At 42.1% G+C, this 16002-nt stretch overlaps 1 protein-coding gene across 1 annotated transcript in view; it reads right to left on the bottom strand.

Moving 5' to 3' along the window:
• LOC132825767 (centrosome-associated protein 350-like) overlaps positions 1–223 on the bottom strand; it is a 34612-nt gene extending 34389 nt beyond the window's left edge. The window contains exon 1 of the mRNA XM_060841230.1: positions 137–223. The gene's annotated coding sequence lies outside the window, so the exon portion shown is untranslated. The remainder of the gene's footprint in view (positions 1–136) is intronic.
• Between the last annotated feature and the right edge of the window lie 15779 nt (positions 224–16002).

Here is a 16002-nt window from a genome sequence, read left to right on the forward strand (position 1 = left end):
GTAGCTGTCAATTATAAAGGTTTCTGGTGATATTATACTTGGCATAAGCACTTTTCAGCACTCTGAAAAAGAGACAGATTGAAATGTGTAGTCAGTGTGATTTACTAAACGAGACTGCTTGAGCTTGAATCCTTACCTTGAGGTCGCGGGCACCGACCTACTCTGGAGTCTTGTCCCGAATCTGCTGTGTGGGCACTTGCGGCTGTTGCTAGCGACTTGCGGTCTTCTCCGGAGGCAGGGCGATGCTCGAAGGAAGCTTGTTCCCTCCCGAGCTTGTCTTGGGCGCCACAAGTGGCGGCAAAGTCCAAACCTTTGAAGGGATCGAGCTCACTCTGTGGCTTTTCGCCAGCAACCTCTCCTCTGTCCGCACTCACCAGTGGAGCTGGATGGATTACTCACATTCAAACCAGTCACATCAAACACTGAAGACAGGCACAACTTCCCTTCACTTCCTACTCTTATACTTTTCAATCCTCCCATCACCCCGAGCAGCAAATATCGGGCAAATAAACATTCAGGAAGCAAAGTCAGCCACTACATTGGAAATCGAGCAGTCAAATAGGGCAGAATGATTCGTAAAAATGACAAGTATAATAAGGTAACAAAGAGACATTTATAAAACGACTATGTTGCCATTATTTGTCACAAATTCACGAACAAGGGTTTGATGCGATTAGAAAATCCATCTAAGGTATCACTTATACTGCAAAACAAAACTTAACGGTGGCTCAATGGTTACCACTGCTGTCTCACAGCACCACGGTCCCACGTTCGATTCCAGCCCAGCGTAAATGTCTGTGTGGAGTTTGCATATTGCGTGGGTTTCCTCCCACAGTCCAAAAATGTGCAGGTCAGACTAAATTGCCCATAGAGTTAGGTGCCTCATTCAGGAGGAATGGATCTTTGGAGGGTTGGTGTGGACTAGTTGCGCTGAAGGACCTGTTTCCATACTGTAGGAAGTCTAACTCTTCCCTTTTTAAAACTTATTGCGAGTGCACGGGGACGAAAAGTCTGGGAACATTATGGTCTTGCGGTAGTATCACCGGACTTATGCTGAACAAGAGTCACTTCAGACACAAAATATTAACTCTGTCCCTCTACAGATGCTACCAGATCTACTGAGTATCCCTGTTCCTTTGTATCCCTGGGTCATAATGAGGATATGGGTTTGAATCACACCATCAGAAGCTGGTGAAGTTTAAATACAACCAATACACCTGGAATTGAAAGCTGGTCTTGTTAAAGGTGATCTTAAAACTATCAAAAGCCATTGATGGAACCCTACTGTTCAAGGCCAACAAGAGATCGCCAACAAATGTTGGTTTTGTGACAATACCTACATCTTGTGAAAAAAAGAATTAGATAAAAATGCTGTTGACATATCTTTGTCTCAAACCTTTACTATCCCACACTCCAAACCACCATTGCTCCCCACTCCCACCCAAGCCAATGTATCAAAATTATCTGGGGCATAGATAGGATAAATAGGAAGAAACTTTTCCCATGGTGGAAGAACCAGTGACCGGGGATTTCAGGACTTCCAGAAGGCCTGTTACAAGGTTCCGCACAGGAAGCTGCTGAATAAGACCCCATAGTTTTAGAAGAAAGTGAGGTCTGCAGATGCTGGAGATCAAAGCTGAAAATGTGTTGCTGGAAAAGCGCAGCAGGTCAGGCAGCATCCAAGGAGCAGGAGAGTTGACGTTTCGGGTGTGAGCCCTTCTTCAGGAATCCCAAAACGTCGACTCTCCTGCTCCTTGGATGCTGCCTGACCTGCTGCGCTTTTCCAGCAACACATTTTCAGCCCATAGTTTTAGAGAGAGGATACAGGCATGGATAGTAGATTGGCTGACTGGTAGAAAGCAGAGGGTAGAGATAAAGGGGTCTTTTTCAGGATGGCAGCTGGTGATTAGTGGAGTTCTGCAGGGATCACAACTATTTACATTATACACTAATTACCTTGATGAAGAAACTCAGGGCATTGTTGCTAAGTTGGCAGATGTGACAAAGATAGGTGGAGGGACAGGTAGTGTTGAGGAAGCTGGAGGCTATAGAAGAACTTGGACAGATTATGAGAGTGGGCAAAGAAGTGACAAATGAAATACAGTGTGGCAAAGTGTGAGGTTATGCACTTTGGTAGGAACAATAGAGATGTAGACTTTTTTTATATGGAAAAAGGCTTTGAAAATCTGAAGCACAAAGCGACTTGGGATTCCTAGTCCAGGATTTTCTTCAGATGAATACACAGGTGCAATTGGCACCTGAAGAAGGGCTTATGCCCGAAACGTCGATTCTCCTGCTCCTTGCCTGACCTGCTGCGCTTTTCCAGCAACACATTTTTCAGCTCTGATCTCCAGCATCTGCAGTCCTCACTATTTCCCTGCAATTGGCAGTTAGGAAGGTAAATGCAATGTTGGCATTCATTTCAAGAGAGTTGGTATCCAAGAGCAGGGATGTACTGCAGGGGATGGATAAGGCTGTGGTCAGACCGTATTTGGAATATTGGGAGCAGTTTTGGGACTCGTATCTAAGGAAAGATGTGCTTGTGTTGGAAGAGGTTCAGAGGAGGTTTACAAGAATGATCCCAGGAATGAAGGGCTTATCATATGAAGAGCAGTTGATCCGTACTCAATGGAGTTTAGAAGAATGAGGGGAGATCCCATTGAAACTTACAGAATACGGAGAGAGATGGATAGAGTAGATGTGGAGAAGATGTTTCCACCAGTAGTAGAGACCAGGACCCAAGGCCCAGCCTCAGAGTGAAGGGACAACCCTTTAGAACTGAGATGAGGAGGAATTTCTTCAGCCAGAGGGTGGGGAATCTGTGGAACTCATTGCCGTAGAAGACTACGCAGGCCACGTCACTGAGTGTATTTAAGACAGAGATAGATTTTTTGATTGTTAGAGTGATCAAAGGTTACAGGGAGAAGGCAGGAGAATGGGGTTGAGAAACATATCAGCCATGTTGAAATGGTGCTGCAGACTCGATGGGTCAAATGGCCTAATTTGGCTTCTATATCTTGTGGTCCTATAGTAAGGGGCAGGACATTTAAAGGGGATGTAGGAATTTGTTTTTCACACAGACAGTGATGGGAATCTGGAATCCACTGTGCCTGTAAGGATGGTAGAGGCAAAGACCTTTAAGAGTGGCAGAGGCAGAAGCTGTTAAAATTTAGGAAGCATTTGCAAGTCTACTTGCAATGGCAAAGCATACAAAGCTATGGACCAAGTGCTGAAAATGGGTTAGAATGGTTGGGGGGTCGTGGGGGGGTTGAGGGGGAGGGGGGGTTGGGGGTGTGGTGGGGGGGAGGCATTGTTTTTGACTGGCTGAAGGGCCTTTTGTTTCTCTGCTGTAGACCTCCATGACTCCACTGTACATGTTGGAAATCCCCAGCCTGTCTAAGGAACTTCTGTGAAGAGAAAAGCAGATGGGTTCTTCAGATTCCGAAGAGGTTAGGAACGTCAGTTTCCTTCACCCCACAGTACCAGTGCTTTGGCTGTGATGGATACAGGGACAGTAAGGCTAATCACCCCTGAAAGAACAGCAGCTCAGTTAGCCCATTAAGAGCCCTGGTCAAAATAAGAGAAGAGTAGGATTTTCAAAACAGCTGATGTGGCACAAATACAAATTAGATCCGAGATTAGAGACAAGTACCATTCAGCAAACTGCTGTGCCAGGAGACAAACCAATTGCCCTCCCTGCCAATGCGGGTGCAGCCAAAGGTGACTCTCTAGATATGATTAACACCCTCACCCTTCAAATCCCAGAGGCAATGGTTTGGCTGCTCTTCATGTTTGTTCATTAAAGGTTTTAAAAAGCAACCTGAGAGTGGGCCTCTTGTTGATAAAGCAGAGCGCTTTAGGGAACATCTCTGGGACACCCACACTAATCAACCACATCGCCCTGTGGCCCAACATTTCAACTCCCCCTTCCACTCAGTCAAGGACATGGAGGCCCTGGGCCTCCTTCACTGCCACACCCTCACCACCAGACGCCTGGAGGAAATCTAGGAACATTTCAACCCCAGGACATCAATGTGGACTTCACCAATTTCTTCATTTCCCCTTCCCCCACCTCACTCCAGCTCCAAACTTCCAGCTCAGCACTGTCCCCATGACTTGTCTTACCTGCCTATCTTCCTTTCCACCTATCCACTCCACCCTCCTCCCTGACCTATCACCTTCATCCCCTCCCCCACTCACCTATTGTACTCTGTGCTATTTTCTCCCCAACCCCACCCCCTCTCATTTATCTCTCCACCCTTCAGGCACTCTGCCTGTATTCCTGATGAAGGGCTTTTGCCCGAAATGTCGATTTTACTGCTCCTCAGATACTGCCTGAACTGCTGTGCCTTTCCAGCACCACTCGAATCTAAACTCTGGTTTCCAGCATCTGCAGTCATTGTTTTTACCTTCTTGTTGATAAACCCTCTCCATCTTTTAACCTTTACTGCAACTGCAACTCTGAGGCTGCAAGGTCTCTGTTGGCCTTATAGATCCGACTAGTATAATTGGACACATGACATGGTGGCTCAGTGGTTAGCAGTGCTGCCTCACAGCGCCAGGGATCTAGGTTCGATTTCAGCCTCGGGCAACTGTCTGTGTGGAGTTTGCATATTCTCCCTGTGTCTGTTTGGGTTTTCTCAGGTTCCCTCCCACAGTCCAAAGATGTTTAGGTTTGCTAAATTGCCCATAGTGTTCAGAGATGTGTAGGTTAGGTGCATTAGTTAGAGGAATGCTTCTGAGTAGGATACTCTTTAGAGCGTTGGTGTGGGCCTAATGGCCTGTTTCCACAATGTTGGCATTCTATTCTATGTCAAAATCCCAAGGAATGACTATATGCCCCATCCCCACTTTTGAGCAAAGAAACATTCCTGATTCCTGTACTCTCCCTATGAAGTACCCAAAACTGTCAGGTTCATTCCATCCTGATTATAATTCTGAGGAAAGATTATCGATCCTAAATATTCACTTTGTCTCTCACTCCACAGATGCCGCCTGACCTGCTGAGTGTTTTCAGGACTGTTTCAGTTTTTATTCCGCACTGTTTTAGCCTGAACAAAACTCACTGCAATCTTCCTGATGAAGGGCTTTTGCCCGAAACGTCGATTTCGCTGCTCGTTGGATGCTGCCTGAACTGCTGTGCTCTTCCAGCACCACTGATCCAGAATCACTGCAATCTCAGTCATTAGATTAGCTTTCAACCTCACAAAATCACCACAAAGGTCAGCTAAATTCACCAAGAAAAGTTAACTTAATAGTGGCATGCAACCACTGGCTTAACAACACAGTTTTTAATTTGTGTTGAGCAACATTTGTTGTTACAAATCCTATCTGGCTCATTTCTGCCCTTTGGAGAAGAAATCTGCCTTCCTTCCTTGATCTGGCCAACACGTGATTCCAGACCCATTGCAATGTGTTGACCCTTAGCTGCCCTCTAGGCAATAAATGCTGGCCTAGCTCATGATGCCTAACGTCCCATGAATGAATTTTTAAAAAGTCACAATGTCCATTTGCTCCATACCCCTTGACCCTGTTAATCAGCATAAATTTATCAATCCCAATTTTAAGCAAGAAAAGTCATGCAACTCTCTCAGAAAAGAGAGGACCCTGAATGACAGCCTGGAAATTACAACTGGTAAAACTTTCAACCCTGTATTGAAAGTAATGATGTATTTAGCTATGCCCAGTGGTCACAGAATGCTCCCAATGACTTAATGCAGGGTACCTACATTCATGTTAATGAGTTAAACATGGGCAACCATACAGAAAGAGATCTTCCTCAGCAACTTGGCTCAACCTGAATCTATATTTGAAAGATGTTGCTGTATATAAAAACTCACTGCCCAGCAATTCATCAGAATTGTTGGCCCTAAATCCTTCCTAAATGTTCACATCTTTCTTTAATCCCTTTGCATATATCTGTCAATCGTTGAATATGTTATGTTTCAGCAATGACAGCACACTTCAAAGAGAAACCTGTCCGCAAAGTACTATTGAGCTGGCTCTGGTAGCCTTTCAGCAGTGTAGATGGTCAATTGATTAAGTAGCAGCTGCAATGCTCTGCAAAGAGGCCATAGGAACCACAACAAGGGATTAGTGATGGAGAGGTAAACAAACTGAAGGACTGTTGTGCTTTGCCAAAGCTGGACTCTAACTCAGTCCTAGGTATTTATCATGTGGAAATTTCCAGCCCAGAGGTAACAGATGCTTCCAATGTATTTAATGTGATTAAATGCGTCTGGCAAAAAGAACTATACAGCTGGCTAAAAAAAACCTTAATTGTTGTGTTGTGATGCACGAGCCAGACAACAGAAGATTACATCCATTACCTGCGTCTATGGAGCAAGCCAAGCTTTACATATCCTTCAAACTTCAGACATGTACAAAATGTTAATGTTAAACACCCATTGCTTTTTCTTCCTACTATGCTCCAGCATATTCTCTTCTAGAACACCAGTAGGTCTTCCAATGCCCTGCTCATGGTGAGTGACAGACCAGTCTCAAAACTTTTAATAGACGCCACATGGATTTGCAGTTGAACAGAGGCTGATGAAGGACTAATTGAGACCAATTGATTCAGAAATTAAGGAAACTGGGACTGGATTCTCTGGAGTTTGTGAATGAGAGATGATCTCATTGAGACTCATAAACGTTTTACAGGATATGATGAAATGAATGTGGGTTTGATGTTTCCCTTAGCTGGTGATTCTACAACGAGCGGATACATCCTCAGAATAAGAGGCAGGCCACTCAAGAATGAGGATAGGAGAAATTTTTTGACTCACATGATGGTGAGTCATTAGAATTCTCTATCTCTGGAGGCTGTAGAAACTCAATCATTAAACAGGTTCTAGATAGAAACAATAGATCTCTAGAAACTGATGACATCAAGGAATATGGTCATAGTGGGAAAAATGCACAGACTTCGAAGATAAGTTTCTGCTGCTGTTTAAATACAGTTTATTATTGTTCCCCTTGTGGTAGGCATAGGACAAAAAAGGTGAACAGAGATGGAATAGGTTCCTGTTCTGTCTTGTTTTGTCCTTTTGGTTCCAGTTAGTGATTACCTGTTGCTCAAGGGATCAGGGAGTAGGAAAAAAGCTCAAAGAAGCTTTTTTCTCTTTCATGGGGTAGCCCTCTCAATATTAGTCAGAGTAACTCTTCAAAATTATTTGTGATAACAAATATTATTTAGACTTTTTTAAAGACAGTAGAAAGGATGGAAACATCTTAAAATTAGCCATTCATACTTTTCAATAGTTTCACTAATTGCATGGAATCAGTGGAAAACAGGCCTCTAGACATGTCAACAAAGCTTGTGTTGAGCTACTGAAGATCATTTCCTTATAAAGATCATTCCCTTATAATTTCACATTGCTGGCTGTTTTCACCATCTTGTACCAGATTTCTGGTGTAACTGTTAAATTGAACCAATGAAAACTATCTTATCAGGTGAGTGGTATGAGACATTGTCTATCTGAAATAACTGAATCGTGGCTGGTATCCCATCAACAAGTTACTCTTTATTTACTTGTACACAGTATATGGGATCCAACCAACTGGGTCAGAGTCAGTCCCTAGGATGAGAAGACTCCCTGAATCTCCTATTTAACTCCGTCAGCCAGGGCTCCCTGATTGGCTCAGGTTAACAGCCAAATTAGGGATCTCATATTCATTGAGATCTACCTGACCTTTTCTCCAGTCACAGCACTATCTTATTCAGTTCTTTTAAGTTCAGAAACTTTTGAAAATAAAACAAAGGGATGTTCACCTTCCATCATAATGGTTTTCATTGTCCATCCATCCATAGTCACAACTTTGACATTTGTTAGAAATAGGTCAGTGTTCCAATTCTTTTCAAGGAGGAGATAGTTTTAGTTCTTTGTGCTAAAGGGTATGGTGTGAAAGTGGGAACAGGGGACCAAGTTGGATCAGCCATGATTGTACTGAATGGTGGATCAAGCCTGAAAGGCCAGATGATCTAGTCAAGCTCCTATTGTCTGTTTCTATGTGAGAAAATTTAGTATTACTAATCTTGCTCACTGGCAAATTCAACTAGCACTATCCCACAACATTAATACATCTGTGTTTGAAATAAAATAGGAGGATCAGAAGAAAACCCAGGAAGTTTGGACTTTGTCTGGAGTAATTTGGATTGATTTCCCAATGCAGTGTGAACATTGGGAAACGGAATAGCAAATTAAATAATGGTACATTTATTTTACATTACATCACCCACCTTAAAAAACCAAGACCTATAAATAGAGAGGTGGGACGTACCATCAGCACTTCACCAGGGACTCTCACTGACGATGTTACCTAGTATGGTGATGAAATGTCTGAAAACAAACCTCCAAGCTCAGCAAGCTAACTTACACACTTATCATCAACCTGAGCTACAAATCTTCTCAAAAATCATTTTACATTACAATTTAAGCACCAAATTTTGACACAACTTGAACTCAGAAACTGTACATTCTCATCAAAAGGATTCAACCAAAAGGTAGTGCTTATTATTCTAAATAGTCCAAGAACGGGGAAATAACAGGATTTATTAACAAATGTTCCACAATGAACATGTATACATCACTAACTGGCAATTCTGCAGCAAGGGCAACACTGCATTGGGATAGCCAAATGAAAAGCTACAACTTATCTTAAAAATTGTGCAGATCTGCAAACACTTGCAAAGTTGGATTTGCTCAAAGGAACTTAAACAGTTTCAAAGTATCAAAAGTTTGAAATAATTTAACATCATCAACATCAATCCTAAGAAACAACACTATGCAACAATTTGCAACTTCCAAAAGATGAACGCTTAGAAAAATGCATTAAACTGTTTAGAAGATTTTGAAACTTTTGTGAAGCTGTCCAGACTATGTGGCAGGAGGTAGACACTGCAGGAGAGCCAATAGTCTTTGCCTTTGTGAGCCCCATGTTCCTACATGCAAAATCCTTGGCCTAATACCAGCATCTGATGTGTTGGTTGCTCTGAGGATGTTGGAAATTGGGTTCCACATTGTTGCTTTGAGAGGCTGTGGACCCATAGTGACCAATAGCTAACTCTTATGATGGAGCAGCTGCTGGCTGCACGCTAGGGAATCATCCTCAGCAATTCTGAAGGACCTGTGAGTTGGGCACCAAGTCATGCAGGATAAGGTGTGTGCAAGGAGATGATCACTTCCTACAGGGCAGCAGTTTGCTCTTCATGGCCAGACTGGTCTCCACAAGGAAAGATGGGCACTGGTGTCAGCCGCAGGATGTGTGTCTTGTGACAATTGGGTCACTTGCCTGGGGAAGAGGTGGCAGAGTATTTCCAGCTGCTTCCTGACAATCACAGAGAGTAACTCAGTGGCTGATGGACCTTGCAGAATCCACAAGCACTTGAGATGCTCCTCTATTCTTGCTGTTTGACTCTTGGAGTCTTATTTCAAATCTTCCACACACTGGTCCAGTTTCTGACCCGACCTTACAGAGCCCGGTGTTCATCTCATTCCCTTTCAAGTGAGATCTCATCCCCTGACATAAAGTCAGAGTCCAGACTGCAAGTCCCTGCCTAAAGACCTATCAATGGTAATATGAGCAGCTGGCTGATGGACAGAGTGACAGAGAGAGAGAGAGAGAGAGAGAGTGTGTGTAAAATGCATCTCACAAAGAGGTAGAGGGACTGGGAAACAGAGGTGATTGCTGATTTCCCAGGGAGAAATAGGAAAGTTGATCACAGTCAAACATCCCTATCACATCAGCACTACTGTAATGGAGCACGGGGACAGCTTATGCAATGCCACTTTGCCATGCTTCCTCACCCTCCTCCCATTGTAGACATCCTCCTCTTCATCCTCCTGGACCTTGCATTTTTCCTATTCCTTCTGCTCAGTGTCAGTGTCCTGGGACTGATCTGTGAGAAGAAGAACAAAATGTTACAATAAATGTTTATGTTATGATAGTCAGTTTCACATGGAAAAAGCAATTCATTCCAACTATTGCACACTTTAAATGGAGAGTGGTACCCAAAGGGATTTGGCTATGCTGGTAAATGAATTACAAAACATTAATGCAGAGATACAGGAAGGCACATGGAATGTTGTCATTTATTGCAAAGAGGGTGGAACATGAAGCTAAGGATATGTTACAGCAGCTGCATTAGAACATTAGTGAGGCCACATCTAAAGGACTGTGTACAGTTTTGGTCTTCTTATTTAATAAAGTATATCCACTTGTTAGAATCAGTTCAGAGAAGGTTCACTTAACTGGTAACTGGGATATGGGGGAATTATTTGATAAGAAAGGTTTGGATATGGTTGGCCTGATCCATTGGAGATTAGGAGAACGAGATTTGATATTTTTGAAACTTATCAGATCCTGACAGAATTGACAGGATGGATGCTGAAACGTTGTTTTCTGTCAGGAAAGAGATTAGAATTAAGGGACACAGGTTAATGTTTCTCTCATTGAAGATGGTGGCGGGGAGGAATTTTTACTCTCAGAGTCTTTGGTCTTCAGAATGCTGTTCCCTCTTACCCAGATGCTTTTAGGCAGAGCAAGCAGATTCTCAACTAACAAGGACGTCAATGGTTATTAGGCTGGCAGCCTTGTGAATTTGAGGCCAAATCAGGTCAGTAATAAATGGCAGACACGCTACAGGGTCTGAAAGGCCTACTCCTGATCCAAATTTCATGAATGTATGTTTTTGCTATTTGTTCACAGGAGGTCGGCATCACTGGCTAGGCCAGTATTTATTGTGCAATGACATGGGTAAACCCCTCTGCTAATTAAAACCCAACACTCAGGCCATAATCTGTTAAATTTCAATAGGGAAAGAACTATCCCAGAAGTCACTATTTAAAGTAAAAATTAACAATTTTATTCTTTAAGTCCACAAGAGAACATTAATCAACTATTTACGACTCCTGTCTTTTAAGCCTATCTTTTACCTCCCCACTCTACAATACTGGTCCAATAAAAACACCGATTAAGATTTACAAAAAAAAATCAAATTTCAAAACCAGCCAGCTGTTGAATCTTCTTTTTGTATCTTCCTCTGCAGATTTTCCTCTGTCATCTTCAGTATTCTGCTTCATGGGTCTTTCATATGAACAGGTACCTTTCAGAGAGCTATTTGGCTAGCATCTATACTTTTGGTTTTCTTGGCAGTTCTCTCACTAACTGTTCAGTTAGTGTCCAGTTTTATATCATAAAACATTGGATTATTTCATTGATTTGATTTCATCTCGAAAAGTAAAATTCAAATTTGAATGGATTTTGGTATCTGGAGCATAATTTAAACTGATTGGCCGAATTTGAATTTGTTTTTTGTTCTATGGCAATACAACTCCAGCTATTTGTTTCAACCAAGTGTTACATTTTTACCTTGCTCAGGAAACTCTGTGCTTTCAGTCAGTCCTTGTTAGCTTCCTCTCTCTCTTAAAGGTACAGTAGACCTCTACACCTTCATAACAATTGACAACATTCAATTGCCCTTGAAAAGGTAGTGGTCAGCCACCTTCTGAGCTGTTGCAGTCCTTGGTAAACCCACAACATTATTAAGAAGAGAGAACCTCCACCTGCAAGTTTCCCTCCCAGCTGATTTGGAGATACATCATGTTTCCTTCAAGATCCTGGAATTCCCACCCGAAGGGCATTGTGGATCAACCCACAGCAGGTGAACTGCAGCGGTTCAAGAAGGCAACTCACCACCGCCTTCTCAAGGGGCAATTAGGAACATGCAATAAATGCTTGCCCAGCCAGGATGCTCACATCCCACAAGTGAATATAAAAAATGATCAAAGTGTGCAACTGTTTATAACTTAGCCCAAATACCGATGTCTGTGTGACTGGAATGTAAGTAGATACCAGGGTCTGTAATAAATGTCTGTTAAATATTACGGTATTACATTACTCATGTTTAGTTCTTATGTTACAGGAGCTAACATAAGTATTGGATCATCAGGTACAAAGACCTTGTTGAGCTAAAGAACACACCACAGAAGCAGATCAAGATGGGAGCTTGGTGATAAGCAGCAGTGACTGCTTATAAAACATTTCAAGTTCTTGGTAGCAGGTATTTGGAATGTGCTATCAAAACTATGGTCATCAATTATCAAGCATCTGAACAACATTTTCACATTAAAGAAAATTTAAAAAATTGCAGATGCAGGAACTCTGAAACAAAAACAGAAATTGTTGGACAAACTCAACAGGTCTGGCAAGACTTGTAAAGAGAAAGCAGAGTTAATGTTTCCCTTTGTTAGAATAGATTTTCAGATTTTTGCATTGTATTGCTGAACTTTTGCGTAACATTAATGGGAAGGGCCATTGCCTGCACAACTTATGCAAGTGTAAGTGTATGCAGAGACCAATTGCTTTGTCATTCTGAGACACAGGACATTCTTCTTCACTGACAATTGATCCATCATGCTCTTCTCCTGAGATCCCCAGTGTCAAAGAGGCCAATCTTCAACCAATTGGATTAGCTCTTAGTGATAATCAAGTGAAGACTGAAGGTAATGGACACCGCAAAGGCTATAGGTCCTGACAACAGTTCTGCAACAGTATTGAAGACTTGTGCTCAATAACTAGCTGAACCCCTAGCCAAGCTGCTCCACTACAGCTACAACTGTGGTTACTACCCAAAAGTATGGAACATTGCTAGGGTAAGTTCTGTGCATGAAAATCAGAACAAAAAAACTAGCCTGGAGCCCCATCAGTCTATTTTCGATCAATAAAATGATAAAAGGGGTAATTCACAGTTCATTCAAGTAGCACTTTGCCAAGACATAATCTGGCCACTGACACCAGTGAGCAGGTAGAGAACTATGACCTCTGTGGAGTGTCAGTCAAGCCAGCTGCTTTGTCCTGGATGGTATCAAAATTCTTGAGTACTGTTGGAGCTGCATTCATTCCAGTAAATGGTGAACATTTCATCACACTCCTGATTTGTACCTTGTAGATAATGTTGAGGAACTCTTGCAGAGATGACCCTAGACTGAAGTGATTGATCTCTGACAACTACAGGCTTCTTCCTCTATGCTAGATATGACTCCAACCAGTGAGAGTTTACTCCCTTATTCCAGTTTTTCTCAACACTTTGATACCACACTCAGACAAATGATCAAAAAGTAGCAAAATATTGCAGATACTGGAGATCCGAAATAAAAACAGAGTGCTGGAGAAACTCAACAGGACTGACAGCATCTTTGGAGAGAGAAACAAAGTTAATGTTTTGAGTCCAGTAATATCCTTCTTCCAGACCTTCTGTAATTTTTCAGCATTTTGTATTTTTATCTCAGTGAAGTGCAGCTTTGTCGTTCAGTATGATCACTCTCACTTTACCCCTGGAGTTCAGCTGTTTTGCCTATGATTGAATAAAGTCTGTAATGAGCAGAGGAGCCAAATGGAACCAAAACAGAGTGTCAGTGGCCAGACTATTTCTGTGCAAGTGCTGCTTAATTATCCCTTTCATCAGTTTACTGATCGAGAATAGACATGGGGCAGCACTCCAGGCTGGATTGTATTTGTGCTGGATTTTATGCACAGAATGTACCCTGGCAATTTTCCACATTTTGGGGCAGTAATCACTGTTGTAGCTATGCTGGAGCAGCTTGGCTAGGAGTTCAGCTAGTGGGGGTGCAGTTAGTTCTTGAGCACAAGTCTTCAATACTGTTGCAGGGCTGTTGTCAGGACCGATAGCCTTAGCAGTACTTTCAGCCTTTCCTTGATTATCACCAGGAGTGAATGAAATTGCTTGAAGACTGGCCTATATGATGCTGGGTGCCTCAAGAGAAGGGCAAATTGGATTCGCCACTTGGCACTTCTAGCTCAAGACTATAGTAAATGCTTCAGCCTTGTCGTTTGCAGTATTAGCATATTCCCATTATAACTTCCTTTCATGGGCTCTCTGGAAAGTTATGGGTTTCAACATGCAGCCTGGGGAACATGTGTATTTCACAAATCCTAAATTTGCCCCTTCAGTGGCCAAAAGGCAAACCAAGAAACATTTGTTGATTTGGCGTCCAACCGTGTGAGAAGGCACAGCAGCTGCATTGTGGAAGCCTTTGGACAGCAGGAGGCTATCCTTGTAGCCCTTTATGAAAGGGGATCCCTGCCCCTAAACTGCTCCCACATTCAATCAGAAATGCTAACTGGCCCCGTGAAGAGAAAACAGCTAAGTTCTGACTTAGAAACATAGAAGGTAGGAGCAGGAGTAGGCCACCCAACCCCTTGAGCCAGGTGTGCCATTCATTATGATCATGACTGGTCATCAAACTCAATACACTAATCCAACCTTCCCCCAAGTCCCTTGATCCCTTCAGTTGCAACAGCATTATTTATCTCCTTCTTGAAAACATCGGTCATCTTGAAAATTATTGTTAAATACAAGAGACTTGTTTCCGAGCATTGAAACTTCAGTTCAGTAAAAATAAACTTCAAATTCATCAGAAAAGAAAGGATGACTCCCAAGACTCATTTTATCACATTCTTACTCCTTTGAATAATTACATGAACAACTCTCAGCTTAACCTTCCCTTCAAAAAGGTTATTTTTGTACTCTTGATACAAGGTGATGAACTGAAGCTCTGAAAATGATGAACTTGTTTGCCTTGGTCAAGGCATTACACTTTTCCCTGCTCTGGCCTCCTGTCAATGGGAGGGGACACTTGACGTAAAGGGCTCCCCTACCTTCATCCATGTCAATCTGGGGGAAGGACTCAATCCTACATTCCACAAAAGCTGCTCATACATCCTCTCCCTTTCATCAAAGATACTCTGCAGAACCTCTCCCAGAACACATATGTTTCAAGATTTGTCTTCAGATATACTTTTTTTTCTGGAAAAATACCAAGATAAAATATGTTTTTGATTTTTTATTTCTTTTGAAAGTATCATTAACTTTTGAAAGTTGATTTAATCATTTAGAATTTGTAGGAGCGCAGCATCACCTTATGCCCCATTTGTTACAATTGATTTCCCCCTCAGTTTGAAAGATGTGTTGCACTGAAAATTATGTACGACCCTGCCTGGTGAACAATAGGAGAAATGGTGTCATCTCCTTGTGTAATCAGATGTGAGTAGAGAACAAGAAACAAGCAAATCACAGAGAAGGAAATAGGGTCAATTACAGTCACATCAGATTCAAAACAAGAAAGAAAGAAAAATCAGTTCTTTTAAGCAAAGGTATTAGGTGATATGGACAATAGGCAAGTAGACAGCATTAGACTGCAGGTAAGCCGTGATCTCATTGAATGGCAGAACAGGCTCAAAGGGCTATTCAGCCTATAACTTTTCCAATATTTCTAGATTGCAATAAAGAGCGAGGGAAGAGTGGAGAGAAAGAAGAAAATGAAGGAAAAGTAGGAAAATGTTTAATGAATTTCAAGGAACAATTTGGGAGATGCGTGAATGGCTGCAATGTTTCAATTTTTGTTCTGGAATGGCTGACTGAAATGTCTAGGAAAGGCATTTATATTGTCATGACCACTGTCTCATCTCAAAGCAAATTTTAAAAAGCAAAAACCAGGTGAGAAAAAAACTTAGACATGGTGAGCAGTTAGATTCTGGGACACACTGCCTGGAAATATGGCCGAAACAGGTTTGATTGAGGCATTTGAGAAGACATTGGATGATTATTTGAATATATGATGTGGAAGTGCCGATGGTGGACTGAGGTGGACAAAGTTAGAAATCACACAACACCAGGTTATAGCCCAACAGGTTTATTTAAAAGTATAATTTTTCGGAGTCCTGCTCCTTCATCAGGTAGTTAGCTCCGAAAGCTTGTACTTCCAAATAGACCGATTTGAATATAAACAAGATGTAGGCTAGGCAGGAGAATGACATCAAACCACAATGTTCATTGACAGAGACACAAATTAGCAGAATTACTTTCTACACTGCAATAATTGTGGGATTCTGTGATTCTTAACAGACAAATAGGTAACAGTTGTAATTTCAAAAAGGCTAAAACAGAATATTTTGAAAATTGCCCAGAAGTTGAGGGCAAGT

This window comes from Hemiscyllium ocellatum, chromosome 21 (genome assembly GCF_020745735.1).
Source record: "Hemiscyllium ocellatum isolate sHemOce1 chromosome 21, sHemOce1.pat.X.cur, whole genome shotgun sequence".
Lineage (NCBI taxonomy): Eukaryota > Metazoa > Chordata > Chondrichthyes > Orectolobiformes > Hemiscylliidae > Hemiscyllium > Hemiscyllium ocellatum.